This window comes from Enhydra lutris, unplaced genomic scaffold (assembly GCF_002288905.1).
Source record: "Enhydra lutris kenyoni isolate GAN:26980312 unplaced genomic scaffold, ASM228890v2 scaffoldscaffold38, whole genome shotgun sequence".
Classification (NCBI taxonomy): Eukaryota; Metazoa; Chordata; class Mammalia; order Carnivora; family Mustelidae; genus Enhydra; species Enhydra lutris.
The window spans coordinates 13504202-13511203 of record NW_019154122.1 but is presented as its reverse complement, the minus strand read 5'-3'; positions in this window follow the sequence as shown (position 1 = coordinate 13511203).

Here is a 7002-nt window from a genome sequence, read left to right as displayed (position 1 = left end):
TGGCAGGTTGTAGATGCCTGCGGGAACCCCAGAGCGCAGTCATGTGGATCCATGACCTCCCAGCACAGGTAAACCTCACCTGCCCCCTTCTGTGTCTTCCTCCTGCCCCAGCCAGGATTCTGGAAGAGGTAGGGACTACAGCTAGCAGGTGGAGGCGTGCACTGGCACTGCCCCCCACCCCCAGGAGCTGGGGGGTGTGGAGAAGCTGTAACTTTGGGGTTTTGACTAATATATGGGACTGGACATTTAAAATCTTGGCTGGAGAGAGAGGCCAGGAAAGTCAGATTTCATCCTCCAACTCCATCTCCGGGTGGAGTTAGAACACCCTCGCAGTTCGACGATGGGAAGTTGTTTTCTTTTGCACCCAGTAAGCCCCACTGTTCACCAGCTACACACAAAAGCTTTAACACATGTCGGGGGTTGATGTCCCAATTGCAGGGAAACACAATTAGCACGTGCATTAAGTAGGGCTCCATTTGCTCCTCCCGCCTCCCCTCCAGATACCTGTTTACGTGGAGCTGCACTCATTAGGGCTCTATTTGCAATTTGGGTTTCTTCAAATACCTGAGAGCCTCGTTCTAACATTACCCAGCATTCTGGAGCTTAATAAACTCATTTGGGGGCCTCCTCCACATGGTGCTTAATTCCAGGGACATTAGGAGGGCATCACTGTCGTCTTACCCGACTGCATGGGTTCTGGGAATGTCGTGTTTCAGAGCCCCTGGCACGTGTTGGAATTTCATGTGCCTTTTGATTTAGTAACGGGGACTTACACATCCTCAACACTTTCCCTTACTGGACTGGTCATTGAGGCAAAATGTCTGACTTAAGCTAATATGTACCTTTTACAATAAAATCGCAGCCAGACAGGCGTTGTTGGGGCATCGAGAAGAACAGGGAGCAGTGGGCCAGGATCTGGTCCCTTGAAGAAGTTTCCGTTTCTGCTGCATGAACATTGGCTGCTGTCCCAGCTCTGGTGGATGTCAGCTTCTGGGATAAACCTCCATGTGTCCAACCCTCCCAGACAAGAGTAAAAGGATGACTGGGTTGTCCTAATCCTGGGGTGCCGCAGAGACACGGGGCCACTGGTCAAGTGATGCCACCCAAGGCACATGCCTCTCAGCTCCTTGTCCATGGGATGCTGCCCCGATGTGTCTTAACGTTTCTTTTTGGCGATTTTTAAAATTGTGACAAAGTACACATAACATCTGCCATTTTAATCATCGTCGAGCATATAGTTCCGTGGAATTAAACATTCAAAATGTTGAGGAACCATCATCACCATCCATCCCCCCAATTTTTTTCATGTTCCCCAAACAGAAACTCTGTCCTGATTAAATGCTACTTCCCCATCTCCCCGCTCCTGGTCCTGGCAACCATCATTCTGCTTTCTGTCCCCTTGAATGTGCCTGTTGTACGTATCACGTGTAAGTGGAATCATACAACATTTGTCCTTTTGTGTCTGGCTTCCTTCACTAAACATAAACGTCTCCAGCATTCATCCACATTGTAGCAGGTGTTGGAATGTCATTCCTTCTCGTGTCCGAATACCATTTCATCGTGTGGACAGAGCCCCTTTCATCCGTCTGTTCATCTGTCGACTGACGCGTGGGTTGTTTCCACCTTTTGACTGTTGTGAATAACACCGCCGTGAACATTGGTGTACAAGTATCTGCGTCCATGCTTTCAGTCCTTCGGGGTATGTTCCTAGAAATGGAATTGCTGGACCATATGGTAATTCCTTTTTTTTTTTTTTTTGAGATTTTATTTATTTATTTGTCAGAGACAGAGAGAGGGAGAGAGAGAGCACAAGCAGGGGGATAGGGAGAAGCAGGCTCCCTGCTAAGCAAGGAGCACAATGCAGGGCTCAATCCCAGGACCCTGGGATCATGATCTGAACCGGAGGCACATGCTTAACCCACTGAGCCACCCAGGCGTCCCATCATATGGCAATTCTATGCGGAACTTTCTGAGGAAACTCTGAACTGTTTTCTGTAGTAGCTGCTCCATTTTATATTTGTACGAGCGGTGCATGAGAGTTTTGTTTTTTCTACATCCTTACCAACACTTGCTTTCCCTATTTTTAGTTGGTTTGTTCAATGATAGCCTTCCTAGTGGGTGTGAGTGGGCCCATTGTGGTTTTGATTTGCATTTCCCTGAAGACTAACGATGTCAAGCATCTTTTCATGTGCTTGTTGGTCACGGTATACCTTATTGTCTGTCTTCTTTTGAAATGCCTGTTCATAGTCCTTTGCTCATTTTTGAATTGGGTTGGTTTTTTTGTTGTTGTTGCTGAGTTGTAAGAACTCTTTCTATCTTTTGAATATTGATCCCATATCAGACATACGATTTGCAGAATCTTGTCCCATTCTGCGGGTTGTCTTTCCCCTCTCTCGACAGTGTCCTTTAATGCACAACCAAATTGACTTTGGGCGTATGTGAAAAAAGAGTCGATCTGACGAAGATCTGCCAGAGGACAGTTTTGTTATATTGATTAATTCACCCATTTATATGTGTATTATAGTGAGTATTTAACACAAGTATGTGCTAAAGAGGGGTATGCCTGGGTGGCTCAGTCGGTTAAGTGCCTTCGTCTCAGGTCATGATCCTGGAGTCCTGGGATCGGGACCTGCATTCGGATACCTGCTCAGCAGGGAGCCCGCTTCTCCCTCTCTCTCTGCCTCTCCCTGCACTCATGTTCTCTCTCTCTCTCTCTCTCTCAAATAAATAAATAAAATCTAAAAAACCCTAAGTGTGTACTAAGGAGAGTCTGGTCCTGGGTGCTGCAGAGATCTATGTTCATAAGATAGAGTCACCACCAGACAGTTTGCTCTCCAAGTGCTTACAGGATAGTTGACGAGACCTTTCCCATGAAACAGAGGCCAGAGAACAATGAAAATAGATATTCACAGGTGCTGGATGATCCTTTCAAATGTGGATTCCAGCTGATGTGATGGGAGGGTTCCAGTCTCAAGGGGGTGCTGGTCAGGGAAAGCCTTGAGCCCTTCATCACCTGCCCCAAAACACAATCAAATTTCTCACCAGTGATCAATATTCCCACCCTCACAGCAGATGCTCTGTGAAATCTGAATTAGAAAGACTCGAGAATGTTCCCTTAGATGTTACACCATCCCCTGCTCCTCTGGTCCCTTACCAGTTCAGTTCTATTCCAAGGAGAGACTTCTTTATAGCTTTGGGACAGACATCAGTCTCTCAGCCGTCCCACCGCTTGTGGAGCCCTATGCCAACGAATCGAAGCACACAGAAGTTAGTTTATGTCGTGCGTGCTGTTGCTGAAATCTTGAATCAAAGTAATAAGAGAAGTTATTTACTGTTACATGTAATCGGATTTAATGAAATACGATCTTACAAAACAAGAAAGTTAAAAAGCAATTATTTACATGGAGTAAAAGTATACGTGTATCTTTATATTTTTATTATTTTTTTAAGGATTTTGTTTATTTATTTGAGAGAGAGAGAGCACGAGCAGGGTGAGGTGCAGAGGGAGAAGCAGATTCCCCACTGAGCAGGGACCTCGATGTGGGGCTCGATCCCAAGTCCTGGGATCATGACCTGAGCCAAGGCAGACGCTTACCTGACTGAGCCACCCAGGCGCCCCTAAAAGAGTATTTGTTTGAAAGGCTTCATCTTAAACTCCTATGAAGAGATTTTCTAAGATAGATAAGGTGGGTTTAGGGGAAGCATTACATACCCGGACTATGGCATCAGAGCCCCTCCCCATGGAGGTCATGGTTTCTGAAATGAATTAAGTCCACCAGAAATAGCACTTCTAAAGAGTTCCTATGAATGTATGATGCAATGCTTTTTAGCAATATTTCTGTGATTTCAGGCCAGGTCCGCTCAAGCTTCAGGGAGCCTAATACCACTGATTTGACTTGCCAACCCTCCCTCCTTGAAGCCGGTCTCCCCTAGAAGAGTTGAACTCATAGAAGAAGTTGCAAGCGTAAATGTCCATGACGTTGGATAGGCAAAGGCTCCTTAGGCTACGACACCAAAAGCACAAGCGACAAAAGAGAAAAACAGATCAGCGGGACATCATTACAGAATTACTCTTATGCTTCAAAGGACACCATCAAGCCAGTGAAAAGACAGCCCATAGAATGGGAGAACGTGAAAAGATGCTCAATGTGAAAAGCCATCAAGAAGACGTAAATCAAAACCACCACAATTAGATCCCGACTCACACCCATGAGGATGGCTGGGATTGAGAAGTCAGTTAATAGCAAGTGTTTTTGGCCAGAAGACGGAGAAATAGGAAAGCTCGGACACTGTCTGTGGGAACGTTGATTGGTGAGCCACTCTGCCAAAATGTCGGGCTGTTTCTCAAAAAGTTAATTGTAGAGTTAACCGTTAGGCGGGCCGATTCCACTCCTGGGTGTATGTCCAAAAGAAATAAGAACGTGTCCATAGAAAAACGTGTATGCACGCATTCATAGCCCATAACACAGATGTCCATAAACTGATGAATGGATAAACAAAATGTTGCCTCTCCATCCAATCAACTATTACTCAGCAATTAAAGGGATGAGGCCCTGAGACACATTGCAACATGGAGGAACCTTGAAAACATCATCTAGGCGCACATTAAATGCGTGTGTGTATCTAACACATGTATACGCAAATGTCACATGTTACATGATTCCGTGTATATGAAATGTCCAGGATTGGCAAGTCGCAGAGATAGAGAGTAGGTTAGAGGCTGCCTAGGGCTGAGACAGTTGGGCAGAAATGGGGAATGAGTGCCAGGAGATATACGGTTTCTTATACGATAAAAATGTTCTAAAATGGTATTGGAGATGGTCCCATCACCCAGTGAATGCACTAAAAGCCAATGAATTTTACTCTGTGAATGGGTGAATTAGATAGCTTGTGAATTATATCTTAGTAATGCTATTAGTAAAAGGTTCTCAAGATCCTGGACAGTCAGGAAGATTTGAGAGTCTGGAAAGTGATTGTTTGTGGTAGGCAGAATAATGACTCCCTGAGGATCTCCAGGCCCTAATGCCTGGACCCTGGGAGAATGTCACCTTCCACGGCAATAGGGACTTTGCAGATGTGACTAAGGGTATGGACTCTGAAAATGGGATATTGTCCTGGATTATTCGAGTGTGCCCAGTCAAATCATGTGAGCTCTTAAAGGCAGAGGCCTTAAAAAAATGGGCACGTGGATGATGCAGTTGGTTAAGTGTCTGACTCTTGATTTCAACTCGGGTCATGATCTCAGGGTGATGGGTTCAAGCCCCACGTTGACCTCCGTGCTCAGCAGGCAGTCTGCCTCTCTCTCTCTCTCTCTCTCTCTCCCTGTCCCCCTTCCTCTGCTCTCTCTCTCTCCAAAATAAATAAATAAATCTTAAAAAAAAAAAAAGGCGGAGATCCTTTCTCAGAAGGGTCAGAGAGATGAACCCAAAAAAGGAGAAATCAAAGCATTCAACCTTCTGCAGCTGGCTTTGAAGACGGAGGAATGGGACCATAAGTCAGGGAATGTGGTAGCTTCTAGAAGCTGGGAGTGGCTTCAGCTGACAGCTAGGGAACAGGGATCTCAGTCGTAAGCCTCAAGGAGCTGACTTCTAGCAGCATCTGCATGAGCAAGGAAAGGGCTGCCTTAGAAAGGAACACAGCTCTGGAGCCCCGGGGTGTTAGTCCCCTGACACCCTTGCCGGACTTCTGATCTGTAGGGCTGTGAGATAACACATTTGTGTTAAGTCACTAAATGGGGGTACACTGTCATAGCAGCAGCAGAAAAACTGTGTGAAGCTGCTTCATGTGGACTTGACAAAGCCCGTCTTCAGGGGGAGAAAAGTGCTGAGCTTTCTCCTTTCTCCTGCCCGGGGATGAAAAGATCTACTTGTGGCTGAAAATCCACAACACCTGTTCTCCCCCTCCCCACCCGGTGCAAAACGCCAAGTGAACGGGCAGAGCTGACTTAGTGAGTGGTTCTGAAAATAGAAACTGCAACGTGATTTTATTTCTAACTCCACAGACATCTCTTGTGAGTCATTCATCTTTCTGGGTCTCACTTTCCATGCCTGTGAAGCAGGCTGAGTTAACCCTGACTTCTGCCTACTCCCCAGTTTAGGAAGAGGAAAAAATCAGCTTCACGAAGAGAGCCAGAGGGTGCTGCTGGAGAGGTGGGAAGCCACCGATGCAGTCTGGGTCACGGGAGGCCCCAGGGGGCTTTGCTCCTTTCTTCTGGCTCCCTCCAGGGTGCTTGGGGCTCAGCTGGATCCCCGTGATGTAGCTTAGAGTGTCTTGTAGTTGCTGGGAGCACAGAAATGAGAAAAGCTTCAGGGAGGCAAATGTCAGAGGCCCAAATGGACAAGGTTTTAGGTTTGTGCATTTGGGGGGGGAGGGCAATACCCTTGCACCTGAATGAGACCAAATTGTTTGCATGATGGAAAGAAAGCGAAGCAATGGTCCAGATCAGACTAGAAGGTTACAGAGTCAGGACGAGCCTGAGATAAGGACTTTGAAAGTGAGGGAGGAGGATAGAGAAATGAAAACATCACAAGATCACCGTGTGGGAGTGGAAGGACCAGTGGGGAGAACAGAAATGAACATCCTAGGTTCATTTCACGACAGTCCTCAGACCCCCCGCCACACCTAAGGGGGCGCACGCATTTTCTTAACGAGCTGCTTGTAACTGGGGCACCCGGGTAGCTCAGTCGGTTAAGTGGCCGACTCCTGCTTTCAGCTCAGGTCATGATCTTGAATGGCTGGATCAAGCCCCCTGTGTGTGTGTGGGGGGGGGGTCTGGGCTCAGCCGGAAGTCTGCTTCAGGATTCTCTCTCCCTCTCCCATGCTTGCAGGTGCCTGTGGTCTTTCTCTAAGATAAATTAATAAATCGGTTTTTTTTAAGATTTTATTTATTTGACAGAGAACGCAAGTAGGCAGAGAGGCAGGCAGAGAGAGAGAGAGAGAGAGAAGCAGGCTCTGCACTGAGCAGAGAGCCCGATGCGGGGCTCGATCCCAGGACCCTGGGAT